The sequence below is a fragment of the Falco punctatus genome (assembly GCF_963210335.1).
Source record: "Falco punctatus genome assembly, chromosome: 6".
Taxonomy (NCBI): Eukaryota; Metazoa; Chordata; class Aves; order Falconiformes; family Falconidae; genus Falco; species Falco punctatus.
In genome coordinates this window covers 5,814,897-5,827,427 of record NC_137585.1, presented here as the reverse complement: position 1 = coordinate 5,827,427, position 12,531 = coordinate 5,814,897, and the positions used below count along the sequence as shown (strand labels likewise).

General features: G+C 44.0%; 1 protein-coding gene across 4 annotated transcripts in view; it reads left to right on the top strand.

Moving 5' to 3' along the window:
- The first annotated feature begins 2,597 nt into the window (after positions 1-2,597).
- GAP43 (growth associated protein 43) overlaps positions 2,598-12,531 on the top strand; it is a 104,353-nt gene continuing 94,419 nt past the window's right edge. For all 4 annotated transcript variants that reach the window (XM_080393685.1, XM_080393682.1, XM_080393688.1 and 1 more), the window contains exon 1: positions 2,598-12,531. This exon is cut by the window's right edge and continues 7,837 nt beyond it. The gene's annotated coding sequence lies outside the window, so the exon portion shown is untranslated.

Here is a 12,531-nt window from a genome sequence, read left to right as displayed (position 1 = left end):
TTCAGGCTGCCAGCTGGACCTCTCTGGTGTTGTGTTTGCATCTGGATGAAGTATAACTCCTATATGTTCTCTTCTGATGGTTTATTTCTGATTATGAAAGTGAACAGAAAGAACAGCTCCCAAGTCTGGAGGTGCACGGATCACCCTCACACATCACTTCACATGGGATCTGAAATAAAAAATCTTCACTCCTTCATATCACTCCTTGCATCAAAGGTGGGAAGTTTCCTATGAATTTAAAGGCATGATATGCAAGAGAGTTGCTTCATCTTGTTTCAGTTAATAACATGCATATACTACACTTATGAAAACATAGCCTTTTATTGATTTAATCTTCTGGCAGATCAGTATTTATGTTGTGGCTAAAACTGTCTGCCAGAAAGGACTGTTCCTCATCTCTATCCTGAATCGGGCTTCAACAGTAACATATTCACTTACATCTTCCTTAGGCCAGTAAAGAGCAGAATAATTTAATCATTTTCTTTCCAGTAACTTAGGCCTTTTCCCCTCTCTGGACCTTTGTCTTATAATAGCTGGACCATGGGTCATCATTATTTTTCTTTCAGCCTTTTCTAGGTGTAATGCTGGCTCTATACCCTTTGACAACACCTTCTTCTCCTCCTCTTTCTCTCTTTTATTATTCCATAACTAACTTTCTGGTCTAGGCATAAAATTCTAGGAGACATGTTTTATGGTTTATTTACTCTAAAAAATGTTTTTCTTCCAGCTCTTTTGATAAATCCCGTACAAGAAAATCAAAATTAATCTGTAAAATGGTGGTTTAAAAATAAGGTAGTCAGAGTTTTCTGCAGGGTCAACAACAGCAGAAACTTAAGATAGTACACTTCAGAAAGGTTACTGTAAGACTATCCTTGAATGTTTGTTCCAGGACTTTTTGAAGGACTTGAACAAAACATTCTGCTAGTCCATCTGACACCTGGCACTAGATGACAAACAGGCAGTGCGCTGCTGAATTTCTTCGAAGAATAGTTGCAAGTTTCTCAAAGGTAGTGGACAGTTGCTGGCAGAGTCAACATTTTAAACCTCATCCTTACTGAAGTCCAAGGCATAATTCCCATTGGCCAAAATGTTACCCAGGGTATACAGGCCATAGGCAAAAAACCCCTATACACTCTACAACATAAATACATAGAAGGGTTGTTTGGCTTTGATTTTGGGATTTTTTTTACTAAAGTCTTTATAGACAAATAATAAAGACAGTGCTCTACATCTACAGGAGTAATTTCTTTGCTCACAAACTTACAGTTTTAGGGACAGAAGGGACTAATACACTATCATCTAATCTGACACATGCCAGAGACATTTATCCAGCTGTTTCAGTAATAAGTCCAATAACTTGTGTGTACTTAAAATAATGTAGCATCCAGTAAGGCATCTGATCTCGATTTGAGGATCTACAAAATGTGCCAAAGCCAGCATATTTTTGTACTTCATTCTTACATTTGTTAAAAAACAGGTCTTGTTTCTTGTTTGAATTTGTCTGCATCTAGCTTCACATTATGAGTCATTGGCCCATTTTTCTCTGCCATATTAAAGACTCTGTAAGCACTAGGCACTTCTCTTAAGGTATATAGAAATGGTAAGTTAGACACCTCTTGGTCTCCTCTTTGATATGGTGAAGAGACTGAGCTATTGGTATGTTAGTCCCCCTGCTTTTGCGATGTGTGAGCTACCTCGTGCTGTTTTCTTCTTAGTCCAGTTTTCATCTCACAGCTATGTATGGAAACAACCGGGCAGCACAGAGTCCCCATGCTTCGCCAATGCCATCTTTGCTATCTGTGCCTTCCTCAGCTGGGATGTCCTACCCATAGTGCTTTCCAGAGTTTTTTAATTTTGGCTTGTATTCACAGCTTTTTTTGGAGGAATTCCTTCATAACTGAGTCCAGCAGTCTCTGTGTGTTCATATTTCCTTATGCGAACAATCTGCAACTTTTTCCGAGAGGATTCTACATAGCAGCAGGTTCTGGAAAGCTCTTTCACCCAGCTATAAATTTGAAGAGATTTTATCTTTCTCTGGAAAAAAACCCCTAACTTTGAAAACAGCTGTTGTCTCCATTTGAAAGAAAAGAGCATAGATAAGCCATCTATGAAACTGTGTAAGTGTGGAAAGTTGAAATAATGTTTCCAGACATTAAGAAACAAATCAGACATTTGGACTGTGCTTGGTGTGAAGTTCTGTGAGGGATGAGGAGGTTGTTACTTTGTTCAGACCTACTAATCTCTTAAAAATATTGCTATTGGCTTATCTGGTGTAAGAGGTGTCGTGGTTTAACCATGGCCAGCAACCAAGCCCCACGCAGCCGCTTGCTCACTCCCCCTCACCCAGAGGGATGGGGAGGAGAATCAGAAAGGAATGTAAAACTCGAGGGTTGAGATAAGAACAATTTCATAGCTAAAGCAAAAGCTACGCATGCAAGCAAAGCAAAGCAAGGAATTCATTCACCGCTTCCCATGGGCAGGCAGGTGCTCAGCCACCCCCAGGACAGCAGGGCTCCATCATGCATAATGGCTACCCAGGAAGACAAACGCCATAATGCCAAACGCGCCACCCCCCCACCCCACCCCCCCCGCCCCCTTCCTTCTTCTTCCCTCAGTTTATATACTCAGCATGACATCGTATGGTATGGAATACCTCTTTGGCTAGTTCGGGTCAGCTGTCCTGGCTGCCCCCACTCCCAATTTCCCGTGCCCCTCCAGCCCTCTCGCTGGCAGGGCCCAGGAAACCAAAACCTCCTTGTTTTAGTATGAACATCACCCAGCAACAACTAAAACCATCAGTGTCCTATCGACATTGTTCTCACATCAGAGCCAAAACACAGCACTGTCCTGGGTACTAAGGAGAAACCTAACTCTGCCCCAGCTATAACCAGAAGAGAGGACATTGCTGCAGCAGCCTTCCACTGTATGGCAGCTGAAGAATTCTTGCTGATCTTGGATTCTGATCCATTTAGAGGACCTTAATCCATCCAAACCCCTGAAACACCCCGCAAGGCACCTCCTCTTTGCAAGTCCTGTTGTGCAATCTCCTTCTTCACTCTGTGAGTCTCCTCATAGGAATTTCTGAACAAGTTTGTCTTCATTTTTACCAATAAGTGATGCTCTTTGTGATCCCCTGTGGAGCTGTGAAGTTCAGGGTAAGCACCTGCTAGAGAAATAAAGGCATCCCTGGAGCAAAGGACACGGGGAAGAGGGCCAAGAAACTGAGATGTGATGCATTTGTCATTATGGGGCTATAGGAAAAGCCCTCTTTCCTTCACCCATCCCAATTTTCTTTTTCATTAGCCTCCTCATGCTAACCTCTGAATAACTTCTAAAGTAAACAGCCCATAAATATTGTACGAGTCTCCAATACTAAAAGCTGATAAAGTTTATAGCACTTATAAAATAAATAGAAGGAAATGCTTTTCAGTTTCCTATTTATAGGTCTCAAGAGGGATCTCAGGTATGATTTATCACTTCAATTTTAACTGTATTAGTCTCCCCCTATCACATACACACAACTCTTTTCCTTGGTCATTCTTCTTTTCTCACATACAGCTGCTTCCTCTTCTCCCTGTAGACGTGCTCACACCCACACAGCCATTTGCCCTCCACATCCTTTACTAACAGGCAGGAGACTGCGTGCTCTTTTCCAGAGTGTTGAGTGCCATCAGTTTTCACCAGAGTCAGCAGGCGTCGAGGGCTCTCAGCATTTAGCAAGGTGCTCTCAACCACACGCAATCCAAAGGAGAAACTACTTTTTTTGAGTCAATGTGGCAGGCAGCCAAAGGATTAAAAAAGAGGGAGGCAACATTTTGGACGTGGGTGGATCATTAAAGCACAGAGAGTATAGTTAACATAGGGTATGTTTCTTTTTAGGGCATTCCTATATGCTTTCCAAGTGTTAATGTTTCTAAATATGCAGTATTGATCCCCAGTTGCTAGTGCATTGCACTTGAGCAGATAAATGGACTGTGGCTAATAACACCCTTCTTCTTGGAGCAAACAAACATAATTTCTTCTATTTTGTAAAAAGGGAGGCACACCTAGGGCCACATACCATGTGTCTAAATTACCGATTTATTTTGGTGCAAAGGTACACTTCTGAAGTAAATCTCCTGGTTGTCCCCTTTCAGTTTATTTTCCCATTTAAATGGAAACACTTGTTTCAGAAATATACCTGCTAATGGGCATTAAGCCCATGGAGCCAGACTCCCGCTAGACCAACTAACCCCCCCAAAATGTAAATGTGGACATCAGATCCTCAGCGTCAGGGGTTTTGCTTTAGAGCTCCATTCCTATTACACTGCAGCATTTGCTAACGTGGCAAGCCATAGCACCACCACAGCTTTTGACACCACTGCATCCTAACTGCATTTTCCTGTCCTGGTTCTGTATCAAAAACAAGAAAACAGATTTTTTTTTTTTCATTATCGTGATTGAAATAAACCTATTTATGTTTGAAATTCCCACAGACTGTACTGCCAGGGTTTTCCTCCCCAAGAGTTTTGATTGATACTAGAACATGAAGAATGGTGAAAGAGAGACCACCAAAACCAGGAGCCCACAGAGCTGGAGTCTGACTTCCTCCAAGGAAATAAGGGAATTAAACCAGCTGCTTCTGATACAGCTTAAGTTAAGCTGCCCACCTCCTCATCACAGGAGAAAAACTGCGCTTTAGATGACATGAACCTGCTTTCTAGAAAGACCCACACTGGATGGGGTAGGTGAGGGGGGACAGATAATGGAAGAAAGGTTCAACAGAGAAGGAAATGGAAATGACAGCTGCAAACAGCTGGGTGTGGGGAAAGGGGAGTTCTTCAAAAGACAGAGAAAAAACTGGTGTGGGGCGAAGAGGACTCTGCAGACACACAGTTTCTCTTCCCATGTGCCAAGAAGTGGCATTTTTGTTTGGAATGTGTAAGGGCCTCCTTACAACTTCTTCATATATCCTCTGGTATCAGTCTCTGTACGTGAAAGGCAACTGAGAGAACTTTCAGGGAATCTTGCTCAATTCTTTAGGCTTCACTGCTGAGGCTCTACCTTGCTGATGCTCCCTGTTAGGAATATTGCCCTGCCAGCACTGCCATGCTTCAGGGCCTGCCCCCTTCCTTCTCCAGTCCCATTGCTCTGGCTAGGACTATGCCGTTCTTGATGCAAGACATCTCCCTTCAACCATGTCTGATCAAACCATGATCCTTTTGTTATTCAGCCTGTTAAGGCAGCATGAATAAACCTTTCACCATTTACTGCTTTATACCCCACGACCGTGCTGTTCCCTCCCATTGACAGCAACTACAGCTGCACTTTTCTATCTGCTCAGGCCAAAGGCAACTCGTCAATTAGTATCAACTCAATTCCTTTCCAGTTCAAAGCTTACTCAAACTCCCCGGTCCCAGAGAACCATTTCAGGACACAAAAAGTCATAATCTGGTTTAACTCATCTTCTATCTTATTTGACAAATCTGATCTGATGGATAATATTGAGATCCATTCATTACCTTCAGAAGATATTGAAGCTATAAGAAGGCAACTGTAACTTTAGATGACTTACACTTCTTCCGCCATTTAAAACACCCTGTTGTCACCTTGAGACTGTTAAGCATGGGGTTTGTCTCAGCTGAGTTCAGCCACCTAAAAACCAGGTACATAAGCACGAATTCAGGCTCCCTCTAACATCAGTGGGGAGACACAAGTGGCCGCACATAGCGTTACTTCCATCTGTTGGGGACACCTCTTAGGATGGGATGAATGCTGCCTAGGTTAGGAAGCTTGTTTGTCCCTGTGGCCTGTATCATTAATGAAATGGGAGGGCTCCTTCAGAAGGGTGATTCATAGCCGTACTGTGCTGCTTTGGGATGTCTGCAGCCACAGGTCTGGCACACAGCTAGCTTTCTGTGCACTACTGAGCATCAGAAGGGCAGTGTCTTTTGGTTGTTGTTGAACATCTGGTGCATGAGTTATTGAGGATTTTCATAGCAATAAGGGAATTCCCAAGCTTTCTTACATAGTACCTGCTGGGTGATTCTTCCTTCCCAACCTTGCTGGCTGTGGCTCACCCTCTGCCTTTGCGAGGCCTTTCTGCTGTGCATTTCTCCTGCAGCAGCAAAGAGGTTAATGAAAAAGCCACAGTCTGCCTAGGATAACAACAGACTCAGATGTTGAACTGCTTGGCAGACACTGCAAGGCCAAGCACAAATGAATATAGGAGCAAAGCAGAAGATGTGCCTGCTCGCTGAGGGAAATGAACAGGGCCTGGAGATGGCTGGGGGAAGCAGCCTGACAGACAGCCATCAAAAGCCAGGTGGATTTATTAGCCTGCCAAGAAGTGATAGGAGGAGGGCGATGTGGTGAAAGCAATATGTAAAATGTAAATGTCAGTTAGAAATATGAGCTATGGAGCTCTGTGAATAGCCTCTAAAGACCAAGCCTGAGTGCCAAAGAGCCTTTCTTTCCAGAGGTCAGTCCTCGTGCCTGTCACTGAGTAGGCAGGATGGAGTGAGCTTTCCAAGTGCAGAAAATGATATGTTTCCTATCCAACCATTTTATTCAGTGCATCCTTAGGGTGACTCATGCCTCTTGATGACTGTATCTCTGGCAAGTGTTATAGAAGAGCCCAGTCAAGATAACAGCTCCTTTGGTCCTGCAGAGGAGATTGCTGAAGATCGCAACAAACAGAATTTCCCTTCCTGAAGCCTGACAATTCAGGAACAAGACCAAGAATTAATGTAGGTAAATCCTTCCCGGTTTCTCTCCTGGAAGAATGGGTTTTGAAAGCTCAGTAATCTTCCCTTATCCACCTTGGTTCAAAACCTGAAAGACACATTCTTGCTCTGGCCTCAGAATAGATAGGAACAGCACGCCACCGAGCCCTGTACTTTCCTTACGGTACCTCAGCACAGGACTGGCGGAGCTTCTCTGCAGGAAGAAGTACCAGCATGGAAACTGCTCCATGCTTCATTCAGCTGTGAGCCCCTCTCCACTGAGATTGCCAATGAAAGCGAATGTGACTAGCTCCAAAAGAGCTGTGGTTTTAGTGGTATGGGCACCTGTCCACTAGGAAGTGCACTGAAACCTCTGATGCATTTCATAGGTTCCACCACAGACCCATCAAACACTAATAATGTTCAATCACTGCTAACCAAGGCTGATTTTGGACCAGATGCTTGGAAGTGAAATACTACCTATCCCACCACCCGCCTTGCCATAAGTCAATTATACATTGTAGTATTTGAAACCAATAAAACAGAGCTTTTTATTATATGCCATGGCTTTCTTTGGAAGGTATTGCAACCACAGTTGAGTTTGGAAACTTCACACATAGCTTATTTTATTTTCTTTAATGACTTTATATATATATATATATGTGTGTGTGTGTGTGTGTGTGTGTGTGTGTGTGTGTATCTTGTTATCAACCCTTTTACCCACATGATGTTTTTTTAAATTGCAAAAAAAATTGTGTTTCCTTTTATTTCTGTTCAGCAATGAACTATATAATCTTGTTCTTTATTTAGATGCATTTGTTCACTATTCAGAAAGCATTAGTATTGCCCACAATTCAAATTCACTCTAATTCAAACGCCATCACTTACCACACTCCAACCCACACAACAGACAGTGTGGTGGCAGAGACATTAAAGCATCTTTTGAGAGAACCTAACACTGGAGTCTGAACTGTGGTTTGGACCCGTGCGGAGAGCTGTACCAACTCTATAAAAGTGTCTAGTTGCTTTGATGGCCTGTTAAATGCCACCAGATGCAAATGTAAGCCACATATCTTACAGATGACCTATGGGCTAACAGTGATTTGCACTGATTTGGCCTAATCCAAAATTAGTTTTGTGTGAGGACAACCTGCTGCTGGGTTCAGCTGGCTTTGAAGATGACCTGTGGGTTAACAGTGATTTGCACTGATTTGGCCTAATCCAAAATTAGTTTTGTGTGAGGACAACCTGCTGCTGGGTTCAGCTGGCTTTGAAAAAGGCTTTTAGGTGAACAAAGCAGATCTTGACTGGAACTTAAGTAGCTCTGTGTGGTCAGTAACTGTATAACCCTGATGTTTCCCAGAGAGAGATCACCTGTCAGCATCCCATTAACTCCAGGAAGAAGGAAAATTTTGAGTGAAGAGACAAAACCTCTTTTGTTTTAGTGTCATCTGAATTCATAAAATGATGTGCATCCACAATTTCAATGCAACAGTGGAAAAGAGTAACAGTCCCTAAGAGTGAGGGAAGGCAAAAATAAAGAGTTGTATTCTTTTATTACAAGAGGAAAGGGATCGAGGTAGGGGTGATAATCAAAAAAAGTACAAAGTATCACATGAAAGCACACTAAATTAAAAATGAGAGATCCTACCTCCCCCCCAGCCATGTTAAAAAAAAAAAAAATCAAGGGAAGCCATTTAGCAATTTTAAGAAAATGCAGTCCTGAAAGGGACAGGGAATTGTTGCTCTGTGGCAAGACTGGGAACAATTCCCACCCTGCGCTCTTCGGTCCTTCCTCTCTCCTGACCCTCTTGCCCCCCCTTCCCCCTTCGCCTTCCCATCCAGCAGCCTCCAGCCTGCCATCCTTCAGCTGCTGCTCTCATCTCATCCTTTGCTGTCTTTTTGACTTTAAGCAGTTCCCTAGCAACAGCTGTTTTCAGCTGAGAGGAAGAGCCGTGGACATTTTGCAGGCACAGCGGTGGGCATGGCTCGGCCTCGGCTCACGGGTGATGGCTGACCTCAGCACCCAGTGGGACACGGTGATGGGTGACCTCAGCACCCAGTGGGACACAGTGATGGCTGACCTCAGCACCCAGTGGGACACGGCACAGCTCCAGGGCAACAATCTCTGCACCGATCTCTGGATACCACCTGAGACAGGGGGGCTGCACCTAGCTCTATGCTTCAACTGCTCTTCTTGTTGGTTAACAAAAGGTTACTCATTCTGCTTCATTGGAAGTGCTTATTTCCCCTGGCCAAACACTGGGCTTTGCCCAACAGAAAAGACGCTCGGACACCATCAGTGTGGCAATCCTCTGGTAAGGGACATAGGTATTCACACATGGCACAAGGGTCCCCATTCATCTGGTTAAAAATGACAGCTCCGATTTTCATGGGTTAGATGCTGTCCTGACCCCCTTGCTGCCCAGCCCACACGGCTGCTGGAGGCTGTTATCTCTGGAGCACAACTGGGAAACCTGTGTTCACAGCTCAACTGCTGCATTTCACAGCGGCACGTCTTAGCTGGAGACACCGTGGGATGTGTGCAGGGACAGCCAGGGACCAAGGCACGCATCCCCTTCCACCCGCTCTGCTTCTGCAGCAGCGATGCTTTGGCAGAGGGGAGGATGGGCAGCTGAGGGCAGCAGCATCACTGCAGTAGAGTTACTGGAGCTCAGCTAAAAGAGTGCTAACCTATCATTATTATTGATGATGGTGTTACTATTATTGTAATCGTTATTATAGTCCCCTTTTAATTTGCACCAAAGAAACCAAACCTGTGTCACTTTATATAGCAGCTATTCCCTCACCATCCAGAAATGTCTCCCATCGTAAGTGCTGAAGTTACTCTGGAAAATAGGATGCAAGTTTTTAAGCCATTTGGTAGGGTTTTTGAAAATTGGACCCCAAGTCATCACACTGCAATAATTTAGTTACTCTAGAACAGACTAGTACATTAGCTAAATCTGTAAAGTGGGCACATACTTAAATAAAACTGTAATGCCAAGTGATCAAAGCATCTGACACGACCCCACAGTATAGTTATTCCAGTTTGAAAAAAGTGAAGTTTTTGTCCATTACCCAACAAAACATATGACCAATGTTCTTCATCGGGCAGGCACTGATGTTTGAATTCTGTGATAGAGCCTTGATCATAGGATTTTTCCTCCTGTTTATTTCCAAGCTTCTTAACTATCATGTTGAATAAAGGTGTAGAACTGTCTTGCATGATGGAAATTATATATCTGGATGTGTTGTGAATTTGACCTCATTCTCAGTCTTGTCTCTTACCGAAGCAGTGGTTTGTCTGTGCTTTGCTCACCCCTGTACCAACAGGGGCTCGGCAGCTCTGCCAGCTGGTGTACCTTATGCATGAGACACATCAGTTACCCACTGTTTCACCCCACCTCCCACCACCTGGCACAGTGCCTGCATCTCCTACCTTGCGTGTTCAGCACTCCTAGCAGTGTCCCTCTCCGGCACCCTGCATGTCTGGCAGCCAGCTGTGCCCAGGGTTGGGGCACCCACAGCAGGAGAGAAGTTGCAGCCCCGCACAGCTGCTATAGAGTATGTGTCTTCCAAGGGGATTTCACACTCACGTGTCCCATGAACGTATGGGTTTGGTAGTAGCAGATCTTCCCCTGCTCCATGTGAGTTGACATAGTGCATTGACTTGAGACTGCTGTAAGGTAAAGGGTCGTATTAGGGTGAGGCCTCGTAAAGGATCACAGAGTGCCTGGGCTCTCCTAGCCTGAAGAGGCACAATCTGTACCCTGCCTTTGCTGTCCTCATCAACAGCAATTATCATTTGCACTTGTATCCCCCCTTGTTTCCTCGACCATTTCCACCTTTCTAGTTCTGCCCCTGTGCTTCCATCCCTACGACAGTGATCTCTGCTGCCCAGAGGAGCTGTTGTGCAGAGTGGGATAAGATGTGGATGGAAGATGGGTGGGATGGAAGAAGTATGTGTGGGTAGAAGGCTGCTTGGGTAGAGAGTAAGGATTGGGGGGTTTAGGGAAGGGGGCAAATTGGAAATGGAGCCCACGTGCTCCAGAGAGTAAGGAAGGAATAAAGGGCATCAGGGGGAGAAGTGGCAATAGAACCGGCTGAAAGGCAAAAGTCCCCATCTCCTGTCTGTGGTCTCTTACAACTCTGAAAATCCCACTGCCATTTCTCTCTCTCCCACACTCCTCCTGAAATCTACTATCCTTTCCATCACACTGATGCCACCCAAAGTACCACTGATCCTTCCCACGCTCCTCCACTTTTCAGCCTTTGGAACCACCTTCCTTGCCCTTTTCCACTGTTGCAGAAACTCATTTTTCTACCCCCAAACGTGCTGGCAGCAGGAAAATTCTCTGAGGCTGAAAACCCTTGAGCTGCTGGGCTCTGACCTGATGTCTGGGAATTTACCTCCTAGGCAGCTTCACACCAGCCTCACAAGAGCTGAGCTGTGCCTGCTCTCACACCTCTGTGAGCTGCAAATAGCATCTCCTTCTCTGTTCCTACGCCCACCCTCAGCTGAAAGATCTCTCTACTGGGGTGAAAACATGCCCATTTCCTACGGCCACACATTTTTGCCTTTTGTGTCCTTTCTAAACCTCCTTTTTTTTTTTCTGGTCCATGCTCTTCTGTATGTCTCTGCCCCCTTCGCTCTTTACACATTTCCTTCATTTTGGCAATATTCCGTTTTTGTCTTATTATCACTCCTAAGCTTGTTTCTTTGTCAATCACTGGGGCTTAGCGGCAAACCAGTTAATTCTGACTAAGTGCCTTCATTAGACTTAAAATGAGATTAGCGGTAGAGTACAGGAGTTTGCACTTCTCAGGCACTGTTTTAAGCTACCCATTTTCTCAGGGAGAGACCCTGCTTTAGTTATACCAGCTCATATTTGATAGGTTCTCTCCCAAATCAGAGGCAAGACTTCTTTTGTTTCCAAAGGAATTCATACATAGTTAGAACTTGAATATGCCATTTGGGCCACGTAAACGTATGTTGGCCAGATGTTTAATACCCCTGTTTCAATGTGTTTTGCTGACAATAAAAGAATAATGATTGTTCCTGCAGGACAGTTTGATGTAGTTTAGGATACAAGAAATGCATTTTGACATTTCAGTATGTAAGAACAGCAAAGACAAACAAAAAATGAATAAAATGTAAATTCTGTTCTTATATTTCCTCTGTGAACTTAATGTTTTATCCATAGGTCTGCGTGTAACATACATTACGAGTTGACCAGCAACATACTGTTGAAACAAGACAAACAAACACCTCAAGGCCAGTCACAATTAATGCCACATAGATCACCCCACATAATGAGTCTATGGAATTTGCCCCTCTGGCTATACTCAGCGGGTATCATCAGTTGCCTTCCAGTATGACTGAACTTGGTGAAGGAAGTAACAATCTGGAGTGTGCATGTCTTCCACCTATTGAAAAGATGAGCGTTAAAAAATACCAACACTACAAGGGATCAAATTTTGCTGTAATTTAATGTCTTTAAATCCTCCAGGAGTTACTGAGTGTGTGGTGTTGGTGTACTGAAAGCCTACATTAGGTCTACAATTTATGGAAGCAGTTTAGTACAGTGATAAGCCTATCAGAGATTAACACACACACACACACAGAGTTTCTGCATTTTGTGAACTGCCTTCAATCGCCAGTACTGCCACCAGAGAAAATACCATCTTCTCGTCTACGATAAAATACACTCTTTCTAAATTTGGTACCAGAAATTTTTATTCCTTGCACAGTTCAACCATCTGAATAAAGAACTCAGAATGGCTAGATCAATTCCAACACAAATCTGTTGGTATGCTGTGTATT